This window comes from Dasypus novemcinctus, chromosome 4 (assembly GCF_030445035.2).
Source record: "Dasypus novemcinctus isolate mDasNov1 chromosome 4, mDasNov1.1.hap2, whole genome shotgun sequence".
NCBI classification, from domain to species: domain Eukaryota; kingdom Metazoa; phylum Chordata; class Mammalia; order Cingulata; family Dasypodidae; genus Dasypus; species Dasypus novemcinctus.
This window is the reverse complement of record NC_080676.1, coordinates 35,728,728-35,745,366: the sequence shown is the minus strand read 5'-3', so window position 1 is coordinate 35,745,366 and position 16,639 is coordinate 35,728,728. Positions and strand designations below refer to the sequence as shown.

The window sequence follows — 16,639 nt, the reverse complement described above, 5'->3', positions numbered from 1 at the left end:
TTCTTTATTCTTTATTCTTTCTTGGAATTATTTTCTGAGCTCATTTCTTTCTTGTTATACCTTGTCAAATTCACCCTAGACACACTACTACAATCATGTTCCCCAACTTCTTTGGATAAACTAAAAAACTTAATCAAAGTATTTTCTATCTTCCAAGTTATAACTAGTTACATTTTTGGAGTGTTTTGCCACTGAATAATAAAATCACTATCCTTCCAACTTCCAATAACAGTTTATTTACCATCCGCTACCCAGCTGTGAAAGTAAAGCCAATTATTTATTCATTCATTATATAATTGGTCCATACATACAATTAACTCACAGCTTTCTTATCACATACCCTCTCCCAGACTAAGTAAAAACATTTTCTATGTAGTCCAACATGACTCCATTATTCTATAGAGTATGTGTTTGGTTTGCTTTTTCTTTTAGAACATATTTTCCCTATGAGTTCAAAACACTGACTAGTCACTGATTTGTCTTACTATCATCTTAATCTCAAGCCAGCATTTGAAAGGATGATCAAATTTGTCAATGGATTTTATGCTAGTGACTTGAGAGAAAGTTTATATCTCTGTATACAATAAGGAAAAACAAATTCAGTTTAATGAAATGCCATGCAATTTGACTTTAAATATTTAAATGTTTGGAAATATTTTAATTACCTCTTTTTCTTAAACTGTTCTCTCATGTCTTTAAGAGCTAGTCCTACTCTTAGGATGGCCCTCCTAAACTGAGAGGAAAATTGCATTTTAAAATGTAATTTTTTAATTTAAGTGCAAGATTTGAAAACCAAATGAGACAGATATTTAGTTTCAGGTTCTCTTAATTTGTTTTCTAAATATTTATTAAAATGAGACCACACTGAGAAATTATTTGTAAAATAATTTCATATTAAATGAATTAATTGCTTCTTGAATTAGTCTGTAAATGTACAGGCATTTAGAAGTAAGAATGTTCCACATTATACTTCCTAGTGCCAAAAGAGAATGTATACTTCACATATATTTTACATAGCAACAATAAAACAATATACCACTATTAGTTAAAACTTAAATATATCTATTTATAGGATTATTTATTTAAGTTATATATATATGTACTATATTTATAAACTGTATATAAATATATATACCCTAATATATACAACAACCTTATCAGTTAGATATTATTATTACTATAGTTTGACAAATGAGTTAAATTGAGGCACAGAAAGATTCAGTGTTGTGCATATAGATAATGTTAAGAAGAGTTTGAATTTTGAATACAGACTTTTTGGTTCAAGAGTTTCTGCTCTTGGGCAAGTTATTACACTGTATTGCCATTTAAATATATTAGTGACTGAATAAAATTTTTCTATAATAATGAAATAATTAGGTGAACAATAATCAAGTGACTGTTCTACATGTCATCAAAATTTATTTTCTATATCAGTTAATTATCCCAGCATCTAACAGAGCATTTTAGTCTCTGTTTGTATCCAATAAACATACATTATATGAATGGATGTATGAATGCTTACAATATACAGCAGCAAATATATTAATGATTTTTAGTATTTTTCATTTCCTATATAATTAATCTGATATTTTGAGGAAAATTTGTTGTTGGTATTAGGATTGTTTGCAGTTAAGTAAATGAGACATTAAAAAAAAACAAAAACAACATTTCAAATGAAAAGTCTGTTCTGAATGGAAAAAAAATTTGAAAATGTTCTATTGCTTAAAATAAATTAATTTTCAATTGAGTTTTGTAAATTTACATAAATAATGTTGCCAAAATATCTAGAAATTAATTTTTCGGTCTTCTGTGAATTTGATATTTTAAACTAAGTAAAATTATTGTTGTATTTGTCTTGTAAAGCTCCTTCAGTTATCTGACTGATAATGACTTTGTTTCAGATTGAAAAGTGCCAGTGGGTGGCAATAGTAAATGATAGATTGATACAATGAGCAACTAAATGACTCCAGAAAAACTCTACTTTGCTTTGAATCATCCATCTATGGTGCCACATTATTCAGAAATTAATGCAATTGCATAAATGAATAATGATTTGAATATACTCTTAACAATTGCTAATACACAAGCATTTCCCTTTTCCATGTAATCAGGAATATTGATGTACTACAGCTAGACTCATGCTCTCCTTTAAACTTATTCCATATACTGAAAACAAGGAATATAAAAAAAAGCTATTTCTGATATATAAAAGGCATCATGTAAATTAAATGATGATCCTCAAGTTTTCCAAGCATGATATCTTGAAATGGATAAAGCGAATACTTTAGGGTCTATTAGGTTGCATGTCTCTGGGGAAAAGCCACTACTAAATATGATAAAACTTAATATGTTAAGCATAATATATAATTCATGCAAAAAAGGATTTTAATCAACTATAAAATATAGTCCCTTTTTTATTGTTCACTAAAAGACAAAAAGATAAATGGGAAGTCAGATCACAATTAAGTGCATTTAGGGCAAAAAGTTGGTGCATATGATGTAAGTTTGAAACATTTATTCATCAAACATCTGTGTAATACTCTTGTCAGATCATACAAGTTACTGGTAATGCAGAAGTTAAAAATAAAACAAAAGAAAAATGACTTTATCATTGAGGAATTTACTGTATCAGAGAGCCTGAAAAATTAAAACATAAATATATGTGGCACAATGAGATATGCCCTATTACACACGTAATTGAGGTGTGTATAAAATACCACAAGAGATTAAAGTAGATCCAAATGTCTTGGATTTTAGAAGAAGAGGGTAGTTATTTGATTATGGTAACTGTCTAATCTTCTTTTAGCTTATTTGGCTATCTCCCTTTGACACTGTCAGTTACTGTGTTCGAATCAACTAAGAAAGAGTCTGTAACCCAGGGATGCCACAAGTGTACCCCAATCGATGGCCATTGTATTGGACTATGTGATGGCCAGGGCTATACCTGAGTCTTCTCTGGACTGAAATTGATAGGTGGATATTGGGAAGAGCTTACTTAACTAAAGCTAGGAGGATGTGACTCTGGGTTCGACCATAGCTATATTGTATACATTTGCAGAAGAATGAGTCTAAGCAGAGACCAACAAAGGCAAGAAGTCCAGAGTGAGAGCTTTCTAATGATATGGTTTAAGCCTGTAGGTTCATTCACAAATGAAATCATGCAGAAGTCGTACCAGAAAACAGACGAAGTTCAGAAAATTTAAAGTTCAGATTCCACAAGTAATAAAGTTAGCTACACACCTGGAATTATATGATAAAATAACACCTCCGTCCTGTCTTTTTAAGCTATTTCACTGTGATTTAAGTTACTTGAAACTGAAATTGCACTGGCTAACATTGTGGATAGGGATTAAAAACGTAATAAGGAAAACTTGGTAAAGATGGAGATATTTAAGCTAAACATTGAAGGATGTGTAAGAATGAATAAATTTATGGTGGAGGGGGGATGGGTATGGATGATGGGTGGGTTCTCTCTAATTGAATAAAAATTAATATCTTGGGAAATTAGTAAATAAGAGAAAGCATGGTGCATCCAGGAATGTAAGAATATGGCTGGAGCAAGTGATGCATCTTGAAGCATTCCAGAAAAGACTGTTAGTCAGGGTCCAGTTCAGAAAGAACTTTAATAATATTTCAAAGATTTGGGATTTATGTTGAAATTGTTGCTAAGATCTTATAAGATTTAAGCAGGGGACTGTAAGTTATGAAAATTGTATTTTTCATTGATATCACCAGAGCATAATGGGGAAGAATATTGAAAACAGAGGAACTACACAGAAGTCTGATGCAATTCAAGTGAGACATAATAAAGACTTTAACTAGAGCATTTGCCAAAACATTTTGATGGGTCGACTCTCTTTAGTGTCAGCACCCTTTGTAGAATCAGAAGAAGAGCTTAAATAGTCTAGCATGACTGGCTTGGAGAGTAGAGTGGCTTATGGTGTCATTCACTGAGATAACAATATACATACAAACATACATACATATATATGTATACACACACACACACACACGCCAGTCAGTCAAAGGGGTGCTGATGTAAAATACTGGAGATCTGCCGGCCATTATAAAGAGTATTTATTTGGGGTAGGAGCTTTACAGATACCAGACCATAAAGCATAAGTTACTTCCCTCACTAAAGTCTATTTTCATATGTTGGAGCAAAATGGCTGCTAATGTCTGCGATGGTTCAGGATTCCTGGTTTCCTCTTTTCCAGGTTCTCTCCAGGCCCAGGGTTTCTCTCTTCTCAGGGCTTGCTTCTTCCTGGACTCAGGGTTCCTCTCTTTCTGGGGCTTGCTTCTCTTTCCTCTGTTTGCTTACTTCCTGGGGCTCCAGTTTAAGGCTTCAGCATCAAACTCCAACATCAAAACTCCAACATCAAAACCCCTCAACTCTGTCCTTTGCCATATCTTTTATCAGTAAGTTCCCACTCACCAAAGGGAGGGGGACTCAACACCTTAATGACATGGCCCAATCAAACCCTAATCATAACTTCATCACACCCAAGTACAGACCAGATTATAAACATAATCCAATATCTATTTTTGGAATTCATAACCATATCAAACTGCTAAAATATATACATGTAATTAAAAATTATATATTTCAAGTGATATATATAAGCTTATCTGAAACTTGTGTTTTAATCATTCTTTTAGCCATCTCCCATAGCAATCCCTGTAATTTTCCCCTTCTAAACAGATTTGGCATTTTCAAACCTTTACCTCTCAGCTATCACATGCTTTCGGCGTCTTTTTCCCAAAAATTCTCCCTTTTGCTCTCTTCCACTGAACATTACAGACACTGAGCACGACTTCTTTTTTGGGATGCAACAACTTCCTGCCAGATTCAGGTAATGTGTTTTCCTGGAATATATAACTTTTTCTACCAGTCATCCCTTTTGCTTTCTCTGGACAGTACTAAATCTCTCCAGAGACTGCCAGCTCTCATTGAACACCCTAGTTATTGCCAGTTTTCTAGAGTTCTCTGGAACTCTAGAACAATCAATATAGAAACATAGATTTTGTAAAAAAAAAAAACCAAAAACAAAACAAAAGCCATTCTCTCTTGGTGCAGAAGTAGAGGCAAAGTCGTCTCCCTCAAGTCTTTCATTTATGCAATAAAGGAACATTGCTCATAGCACTGATATCTTACAGAGGTTTAATGAAAGATTTTTGTTTGTTTGCAGTTAACTAGTTCTGCTTTTCCCGAACTTGGACCTGGGTTGTGATTCAATTTTGAATAACAGCCACTAATTTACACCTCTGTAATATTACATATCATTAATTAATCAACTGATCTGTTTGAATTTCTCTGGTTTTAAGACTAATTCTCATACAGAACCCTCAAGCAAATGGGTTTTGTCAATTTGCCAGCAATACCCACAGCTCTCCAAACATACTACTGAATTCTTACAACCTTGAGGGGTTGACTGACTTTTACCTGATTCCATGTTCCATGAAATCATGCAATGTAGTTTCCCCCAAATGACCTGAAGGAATTCTTGACAAATGGGTTAAAGACAGCTTTAACACTTTCATTAGACAATGAGATGCTTAGATCACTAAAGATATGACTTTGCCTTTTATGGGTTTATTAAGTTCATAGAATCATATGAAATACTTTCCCCAGAGGAAATCTGAATAAATTCATGATTAATATGATTTTGTTTTACTGTGATAATTGCATTGTCAAAAATTATTTTAGGAGTTTTGTATGAGCTTCTTATAGGATTTCTTCTGTATTTTAGTTAACAAATACAAGTACACAATAATAGGCTTTTATTTTGAAAATTACTGAGGATGAATAACCAGCCCTGCATAGACTATTCAAGCTGATACAGCTCATATATATTAAGTACATACTATCTTTAAGGTACTCTTAAAGCACAGAGCAAAACAAGTGAATAAAAGAGATAAAACCTATCTCCAAGAAACTTAAATCCTAGTGGAGTTCATGTGGTACTCACATTCTATGAGCCTGCCAAAAATAGGGTTCAAAGAAAATTTGCTCTTGCTTAAATGATATAAAAATTCATTTAAGTTTCAATTTATGGAAAGACCAATTCCTTCCTGCACTCCCAGACATACAAATGTAATGTTTATTTACAGAGAACAATGTCATTTGTTCTTAACAATCTCCTTTACTCATGCTCTGTTATCTCATTCATCCTCTTGGGATAAATTCAACTCTAGGTCCCATAGCTTTATTGTCACTCCTATACAGCAAAAATCATGCCCACTCTAATATTTGTGTAAAAACTGTCTCATCTAATTCAAAACTTCCCCCTTCCTACCATCGAGGCCTGTTTCCCCAACTTGTTCTTTTATTCCTTTTGCCCCATTCTCTGGCTGTATATATTTGAGCAGAAAGTAGGGTAAAGAGGTTCAAGAGAGAAACGTCTAATCTATCTGCTACAGTTGTCATTCACTTTTGGTGTCCTATAGATGAAGTGCATTTTAACATTCAAATGCTTATTCCAGAGGTGCTTTTGAGAATTTTATTTTATATCTCCTCTAGGCTAGAGATCTTTCAAATACAGTTTCCTTGAAGCGAGTTATTCCTTTTCCTGGAACAACTAAAATATGAATTGGGTGTTGCCACATTTCTGTTTATCACCTTTCCATGGCTTCCTTGAACTCTTAGAAGAAAATGTAAATTTGTCTCCACTGTTACTAAAATCTGCCCAATCTACCCTTAGCTATCCTTCAGCTCACCCTGCTGCTCATGTTCTGTGGACAAATTAAGTTCATTTTCACCCAAGATATTTCCCACATTGTGATTCCCTCTCCCTCCAATGCTCTGTTCCACCCTTCAGTTCTCAATTTAAATCTTAGCTCGTCAAATATGCCTTTCATGAAAACACAGTCTAAGACAGCTTAACCTGTTATTTTATATATCACATTAATTTCTAATGCATATTCATTAATTTATTTCTTTGCTATCATTTCACTGTAAGCTTCAGTATATGAAGAGATTTACTTTATTTTTAATTGACTTATTTGTTAAAAGTAATGAATTATTGATATTTAAGAGGAATGTTTAAAGGTGTGTGGTAAAAAATATTCCATTTATAAGAAGAAACATAGAAAGGTAAAATATTTACCTGCAGTTAACATTCCAACTGTAGCCAAGTATTGTAATCTGTTTCCTCAATATGAAGTTTAAAAATAGTTGTATTTTTTTTTATTATTTATTTCTCTCCCTCCTCCCCCACCCCTGGCCCTGGTTGTCTATTCTCTGTCATTTGCTGCAATCATCTTCTTTGTCCACTTCCATTGTTGTCAGCGGCACGGGAATCTGTGTTTCTTTTTGTTGCGTCTTCTTGTTGTGTCAGCTCTCCTTGTGTGCGGCACCAATTCTGAGCAAGCTGCACTTTCTTTTGTGCTGGGTGGCTCTCCTTATGGGGTGCACTCCTTGTGCGTGGGGCTTCCCTAAGCGGGGGACACCCCTGCGTGGCACAGCACTCCTAGTGCGCACCAGCACTGCGCATGGGCCAGCTCCACACGGGTCAAGGAGGCCCAAGGTTTGAACTGTAGACCTCCCATGTGGTAGACGGACACCCTAACCACTGGGCCAAGTCCGCTTCCCAATAGTTGTAATTTTAAGATGCTACGATTACTTTAAACAGTGTGCATTATAAACAAATTATGAGATTATTATATTATTTTTCTAGTTTCATGATTCTAAAGTAATGCTCTAAAATCACATATATGCCTTAGAGTTGCATGACTATAGAAGTTAATAGTATGCTTTTGCTTGTTAAAACTTGATAAGATAGTATTCCAACATGAATATTTACAAGTCATGCAAAGTAAATTAGATACCTTTCTATTAATATGTTATATATCTCTAAACATCTATTTACTTTGCAAACATACATATTTTTGACTTCCAAAACACCTTGCCATTAAAAGTTTGTAAAGGAAAAAAAATAAAAGTTCAACAGTATAGAAAAATTGAAGTTATAAATAGACATTTTAAATAAAATTAAGAATTAAAAAAATAAAATGACTGACCCTAAAATATAATAAAGACTAATTTTACTATAATTAAATTATATTAATAATTAATTGTATGCCATTCTTTCATTATTATTCATTATGATTTAATTATAATTTCTTGATATTATTTTTTAAATAATCAATTTATCAAGTCTCTTACACATAATTAAAACATTCATTCTATGTATAAAAGAAGGATTTACTGCTCTGTCAGAAGAAAGAGGAAATAAGATAAGGCCAGTTTTCTTCTTATAAAGAAGACTTGTGTGTGAATGAAATTTATAAATATCTTGGATGAGATATAGGGTAAAGAGAAACAGTGTGTAGATGAGTTGATATGACCAAACATTTTCATTAAAAAGAATTTAAAAGAAAAAAAAATTTAAAAAAATCAAAAGTCCAAAGTTGAGAATGTAATCAATACCTTTGAATAGTACACTTTAAAGTGGTTAAAATGGGGAACTTTGATTTGTATATATGCTACTACAATAGAAAGTTTAAAAATTCAAAAGGAAAAATATTCTGATGTTTTAAAAAGAACAATTGGTCTGGAGGCTTGTAAAGACAAGATATGTGGCTTCTGATTATTTTGTCACATATGGTCTAGATGAAGATGAAAAGAAACCTCAGAGTCAAATGTGGCAGAGCACTCTGATGAATTCAGATTTTAAAAAGAAAACTCTAGAATGTTGGCACAAAGCCAACATTCAATCTAAGTAGAAGTGATAAATTTCTATAAAGGTAGTGTGAAGAACACTCATCAGAATTAAATGAGGCTTGCAAAAACCTTCAAGGAGAGCATAGCATTTTAAGTTCCAACCAGGAATAGAAGCACAGAAAAGGAAGCCATACGACTTAGATAAAAATGTAATAATCTTCATTAAAAATAACAAGTTTAAAAACCTTAACTTTCTGATTCTTCTTTGTCAATAGGAATGCTTTCATCCTGGAAATACTGGAACAAATAAGATTAAAAGATTTTGGAAGTCTCTCATAGATAAAGTTATTGTAAGAGATCCCCAAAGAATGGAAAAGAGTTGCAACTCTAGTTTCATTGGGTTTTACAATCCAGAGGACTGAGAAAAATTGTGGATGTAATTGAAGAACTATTGTTAATCACTGAAAAAAGGTAATCAGTCAGAAAGATGGGATATTTCTTGAGTAAATTTTTCCAACTATGTGGAAGGTTGGTTTTGTTAATTGTAAACTAGTTGTCATGACATCAATTCAGAGCAATATTCTGGAATCAATTATGATTTTGCAAAGATACTTTGAAAACATCTAGGAACTGAACAAATTATGGCAATCAAACTAGATCCAAGTTTTTATAAGATCACCATACAAATAAATTCAGGTAATGCTGTAAATTCAGTGCACATATTTCAGAACTATTTAACAATATTTTATAGAATATTTTAGGCAAATACAGAGAATTGTAAGCTGATGGGATACATAATCATTTCAAAAGCTACATTAATAGAGTGTCAATTAAGGGTTTAATATAAACTTGAACATAGGCTTTTACTGTCTCTTTTGTTAGCCCTAATTTAGATTTCTAATTTTAACAGTAAAATGGTAACTAAAATATATTTTCAATCTAGAACATAGAATGACTACATTGGCTATGAAAATCATTATTGACAATATAAAACTCTAGAAATATACATCTTTTTAAGAATTTTTAGTTTATTAAATGAAAATAAGATTTTGTAAATATTACATGGCATTTGGGGGATAATGGACTTCCTCCTAATCCCATTTGTAGTGGTAGTTACACAAATCTATTTATGATTTGAAATCTGGAACTGTATATCAAAAACTGAATTTTGCTTTACATAAATTAATGAAAATATAAATAATAGACAAAAGGAATTTTTTACTTTTAAAGAAGTAGAATATGTCCACTGCAGCTATGCTTTACCTGATTTTTTAAAAGTTACTCTTTAGGGGCTTTTATAAATAGATGTATTTTGTTTGAGGAAGAGTTAAAACTTGTACTTTCAAATATTTTGAGAATAGAAAGCAATATGTAATGTTAAGGAAGATTTATTAAGTCCTTAAATTGTATAAACTTTAATTTTAAATTTGTACAAGGTGTGAGATTTTAGTATAAGTTAATTTACTCTTAGATCCGTTGAGATTGCTATATTCTGGTAACTCACTTCTCAGTTGTAGCAGATTGATATGAAATATTTTTTCTCTAGCACTATAACTTTTGTAAAGTGTAATCTGAATGAAATACACCAAAATGACTAAAGAAAAGATTTCATTTTGTTTCAAAAACCAATATCCAACAACTTATAGCTACTTCTGAAAAGAAAAATTACATGGAACAATTTGAAAAAAAGATATCTATATATCTTCTTTTTCTGAATATCCAAATGAAGATATGCTTACCAGATAAAGACAGGTATTCAATTTTCAATAAATATTACTTTTTTAATTAAATGAATGTTCTATTTTTAGCTACATATTTCTTCTCAATTATTAGACTGCTCCAAACCAATTTTCCTAATGAGTTTCCAGATGCAAAGCTAATATATCCTAAATTTTCTTGATTTTCCATTTTATAATGAACTGAATATTGGAAATGGATGCTTCTATCTCTATATTCCCAGAAAGACAGTTAAATGTAGAGAATTTTCATATAAAATTCATAAAATATCAACATATTTTATATTTAATCCCTAAGAATTATTATTCATTAAAAATTTTATGGAAAAAGGAATATTATTTTCCCTCTTAATCAAAGTGCTTCTTTCTTTCCCTTCTACTTTGAAACAGTAATTTGGCTCCTGTATTGTTGGAGCCTTGGAGAACATCAATCACTTTCACAGTTGTAGGCAGAGCATTCTAAGTAATAAAGTTTAAAACACATTCTTTTTTCTATAATTCAAGTTTTCCACTAGACAACATTTTTTAAATAAACTGGGATGTTCTTAAAGTGATTTCAGTTGGAATTGGAGTAGAGTTCAGAGTCTCTCAATTAAGCATTAGGGGTTTCTTCTGGAACCTGTGTCTCTAAACTCCATTTTCTTAATATCCAATCTAGTTGCCCAGTGACAGTAGATATTTTCTTTGCCTAATTTTGATTTTTCACTTATCCTATGACTAATTTTTTAGAATCTAGATAATTTGGTTGTTTATTAAAGACACGATGGATGGAAACAATGGCAAAGTTTGCCAATATGCCCTGGCATGTGCATGGAGTGGCATATGATATCCAGAGCACACAAGGAGAAGATGTAGACATTTCCTTCTTATGGGTGACTTGTACAGTGGTATGCTGACTTATTTATCCCATCATAGCTAATTATACATATCCGTATCCTTGTCATGGTGTATGTAGTCATATGTTGAAGAGTTTAGTGATGGAATTAATTTATTGTGACTTATACATGTGCTATTCATGCAGATCCTAGTGCACATAAAGATATTCAATGGAAACCCAGATTTGATGTGATTACCAAAAGGAAAAATATTGATGTTAACTTAAAGGGGCAATTCCTGGAGGTTAACACTATGCAGTATGCAGAAAGCTTCCCTGAGCCCTGACTAGATACAGCTCCTTTTACCCATGGTGTTGAGTAAAACTGTTAACATTCCTTTTTATCAAAAGGGTCTCCTATTCACCACACAGCATTCTGCATTCGTTTCTATCTATACAATGCATACTTACCAAAAGCTGCTCTTGGAATTTACACTCTCATTGGCTGGCTGTGCTGAGAGATGGCCACATGGGCGACTTCATCACTCTGGCTTTTCTGTTTTCTATAGAACAGAATTGGAAGGCTTTTCTCCATTTACTTTGGTTACTTTTCCTGCTTTAAATTCTGGTAATCTGGTGAATACAATTTTATACCTTATTACATAGGTCTTTGTCAGAAAAGTACAAATTTGAAATAGGCTTGGGCATAGGATTGTCATGCCCTGTCCCACATTTTGGCTTCATAAGTATAAAAATATTACCCAAATTACTGTAAGCAAGCCTTTGCTCATCTTTTAAAGTCTCCTTAAAAGTGCCATCCCTGCCACGACAGCATCTTCATTAATGCATATACAGGTCCCTGTCTCAGACCTATTAAAGTAGAAATGTTGGATGTGGGGCCCAGCAAACAATTCTTTAAGCTTTCCAGGTGATTCTGGTACAAACTCAAATCTGTACAGAATATCAGAGAGAATCTTAATATAAAATAGAATGCATGTTAGTGAAGCAGAAATGTTGGATGTGGGGCCCAGCAAACAATTCTTCTAAGCCTTCCAGGTGATTCTGATACAAACTCAAATCTGTACTAGAATATCAGAGAGAATCCTAACATAAATAGCATACATTTTATGAGAAAAAAATAGACAAAGAGTTAAGCTAAAAATCATCATAGTCAAAGGGAAATGCCAGCAACTTCTTGAGCCTAAGGAATGTAAGAACCACAAAGCATTCATTTATAGATATTTATTAAGCACCTGTGGTGTTCAGGTCACCAGGATTATGTGGTAAATACATAGTCGTGAGAAAAGTAAGCGCACCTTTTGTATTTCTGGAGCTTACAGGATAGTGGAAAAGAGCAATACTAAGCAAGAAAAATAAAATTAAACATTTTGATAAATTTATATAAAAGCAGTACAGGTGCAATGAAAAGTTTAAAATAAAAATGTAATTAAGAATCATTGGTCAAAGAGTGGCTTTCTTAGGAATTTATACTCCAATATGACCTGTGAAATGAACCAAAACTTCCAATACAATGGTGGCAGGGTGGAGCAAGAGGGAGCATTCCAGGCAAAAGGAGTAGATAAATTCCTGAACAAAGTCCTGAGTTAGAAAAGATGTCTGTTCAGGCAATCAAAATGGAGAGGATGCCATGGAGCACTGCCTAGATTTCTGTGAGGAGGAGGCACACTCCCAGTTTACTTGCCTCAATTTGGAACAAGTTTGAAGGGCCACTCTAGCTACTATGGGACCAAGCAATCTTTCGTTGTAATTGCAGCTCCTTTCAACTTCTCCCTCTGCCCAATCCTGCTTCTTTCATTTCCTTGCATTTCCAACAGAACTCTGTAATAACCCTCTTGAGGGCAAGTCTCTGTTTCAGAATCTGTTTCCATGGAAATGAAGCCCAAGACAGGGAAAAGGTCATTGTGACTGAAGGATCCTCAGAAATGGACAGAGAGCAGTGTGAGATGGACCAGGGTAGCTTGGTAGAAGATAGGTGTAAGCTCATATTATAGAGAATGGATTTTATTCTAAGTGCAATAGGAAGCTGTTAATCAAAAATGATTTAAGATGATATCTCTGGTGACTGTGTGACAAAAGAGTAGAAAAAACTTTCTTCATAGCTTTCTGATATAAAATAAAGGAATTGGTAGGCTTTTCTTCCTATGATGATACTCTATTCTTAACCCTATATTGTCTTCCCTATTTAAACTTCTCAATCACTGTCTTTCAGAGAAAAAGAATAAAATTATTTCATAAAATGATATTTTATGTTTCCTGGAAGAAGGTCCACTTTCCTAACTCTCAGGAATAATTAGCAAGTTTCTGAATACGTAGTAAATGCTTAATATTGAAGTTTAAATAAATGTAGCCTTGGGCACAAGGATTACAAAAAAGGCATTGACTCTTCCCAGTCTCATCTGTACTCATTATTTCTGAGTGTTCCCTGCAGCAGCCTGCAGTCAGTTCTTTGGCCTTGGCAAGCACAAGCACAGCATGTATCAACACACTAAGAATAGGTCCATCTCATGGGAGCAGACTAACATTAACCAAGCCCTCAGAAACAGATGCTTAATGCCTGAAACTCAAAGATGAATCAGAATATTTTCTCTCTTTCCACAAGATACACCAGAGGCCCAAATGTGACTAAGATGGTTTTCTGTGCCTATGCTAGACAGAAAGACAGAGTACAATCAGAAATGGGTTTGATAGGTACAGAATCAGAATAAAGAAAACCACTATGAGATTAGAATGTTTTGTTTTGTTTTGTTTTGTTTTTTAAAGATTTATTTATTTATTTAATTTCCCCCCCTCCCCTGGTTGTCTGTTCTTGGTGTCTATTTGCGGCGTCTTGTTTCTTTGTCCGCTTCTGTTGTCGTCAGCGGCACGGGAAGTGTGGGTGGCGCCATTCCCGGGCAGGCTGCGCTTTCTTTTCACGCTGGGCGGCTTTCCTCACGGGGGCACTCCTTGTGCGTGGGGCTCCCCTACACGGGGGCACCCCTGCGTGGCACGGCACTCCTTGCACGCATCAGCACTGCACATGGCCAGCTCCACACGGGTCAAGGAGGCCCGGGGTTTGAACCGCGGACCTCCCATATGGTAGACGGACGCCCTAACCACTGGGCCAAAGTCCGTTTCCCGAGATTAGAATGTTTATAGATATTATTCTACAGTCTGATCCATTCATTACTAAAATGTGGATTTTTTTCTGCCATTAAGACAAGACAAGTCTCCTGGTGCTGGCACGAGTATGCCAAAAATTGGCTTTTCTGATGTTTCCAGAGTTAAGCAGAGCCTTCCTCAAAGAAACGTACTTTTTCTTACTTAAGTGAATTACTTTAATGAAATTTTAGTCAGCTCTTGCTAGTCATTTTATGTCTGTTGAATGATTTCCTCCTATCTCTGCCCTGACTACTCTTATGAAAATTTAATAGTTTAGTTCAAGATGTTTACTCTTATTTCCATTATTTAAGGGGAGGATGGGCTTATTATTTGGGTAGGATCTCATTTTTACCAGTTTTTATGACTAATGCATTAATTAGTGTTGTAAGAGTGGCAATTTCAATTGCATATTAAAAGTTACAATTTGAAACGACTGTATTGTGTGAACTAATTTGGGGTAATAATAATGATTTCTCAAATAGATCAAGAATTAAAGTGAAGAAAATAACTTTGTTATACAATGATGATATTTATTGAATGCTAATTATCTGAATTTGTTATTAGGACAGCACAGAGCTATCCACATCAAGGCAATGATAGCATGCAGGTTAAAAATATGGTTTCCTGAAAAACTTTTGAAAATTCTGCAGTGAATTTTCTTTGCTTCTAATATCCCTTTTATCACAAGGATGAGGCAAATCTGCAGGTTATTTAATAGTGTATATGTTTATGCAGGATAATAACTAAATTAGCTAACATAGTCCTTCTGTTCCCAAATTATACATAAAAACTTCTTCCACTTATATGTATACAAAAATTTTTATTCTCGATTAGGTTAATAATTGTTTTGGATAAGTGAAATGTTTCAGTGACAAATTTTAATTCTGACTAGAGGGTACAGGAGGAAGAGAATTCTTCTGGGGAAGTCATGGACATGCTCCAACAGTCATCTCCCAGCCCTCATCTAACTCCCACCTTTTCTTCTTGTGCAGATATTTCCATATGTTTTCATCTCATAGCCTAGAAGAGACATTAAGACTAATGGAAAGGCCTAACAGGGAACAAGCAGCCTATCTGGTTATTAGGGCAGGGAATCTCAGTGGCAGGGTCCTGGGGTATATAAATACCATGGCCTCAGCCAGCACGGATTTGTCCCTCTTTATGACAAGAAAGTTGTGGGCAAGCGGCCGACGCCTTGTTAGATGTAGGAAAACCTCTCTAACTATAAGGCCTTTGGGGTTCCACCCAAAAGATGGCGCCCAGGCATGTCCCTCGGAAATCTGCCTCCCCCCCAGCAACTAGAGCACATGAACCAATCAGCATTGCTAAATTAGCATAGCCAGTAAGCTGCTTGCACGTTGCCTCACAGTCTATAAAAGCTACTACACTTCCTCAATAAATCAGACCTGCACCACCAGCCTGTGTCTCCAGAGCAGTTACTGTGTGTTGTCTTGTTCTGTTCATCCTTACCTCTTCGGGAGCGGAGCTGCTGGACGGCACTGCAACATCTGGTGCCTGAACAGGGACCTGAAAACCCCAGAGACAATATCAGTGAGCTATCAAGAGCAGCTCGGCGTTGCAGTCGGTAAGTGACCCTCAGAATGGGTAATCTTTCCTCCTCTGAGAAGGCTCCACAAGCGTGCGCCCTACACGCCCTTTTGGCAAGTAAGTGCATCAAAATTTCTGAAAAGGAACTTAATCAATATTGGGACCTAGTTGTTCGTTTTAACCCCTGGCTCTCCACAACCGCCCTATGGGATCCCGCCACATGGGTGAAGCTGCTTAGGCGTGTGCGCTTTGCTGAGGTCCATGAGGGAAAAACTTTTCCTCTGGGTCTCGTTCCCGCTCTCTTAGTCATTCATGCTTGCCTTGTGGGTGCTCTGCTAGATGTACCTTCCCCAATCCCGCTTTCCGTCATGCTCACAACTCCTTCTACCCCGTGCCTCCTTGCGTACCAGTACCACCTGACCGTGGTCCCTTATACCACCGCTCAAAGATATATCCCAAAGCCCCAACTGCTCCCCCTCTGAAACTTCCCCTCTGCTCATCCCGACACCTGCTACCAACCTTTCTCAACAAAAAACCCCTACTTACAGCCCTCCACAGGAAGCCGTTGCTCCACAAGCTCTGGCCACAAGAGCGTCGCCCCCGCCTTCCGCAAAGGAGGAGGACCTAATCACCTTTGCTTTGGCAGCGACCAACCGCTCCTCTTCTTCAACACCTCCCCTTTCCCTTCCTACACAACCCCCCCTTCCTCCTCTAGAGCTC

The 16,639-nt window shown here is 35.0% G+C and overlaps 1 non-coding gene across 1 annotated transcript; it reads right to left on the bottom strand.

Moving 5' to 3' along the window:
• Positions 1-678: 678 nt before the first annotated feature.
• LOC111760630 (small Cajal body-specific RNA 11) lies at positions 679-771 on the bottom strand. The gene has a single exon (XR_002794262.1). It is a non-coding gene; the product is annotated as a small Cajal body-specific RNA 11 (non-coding RNA).
• Between the last annotated feature and the right edge of the window lie 15,868 nt (positions 772-16,639).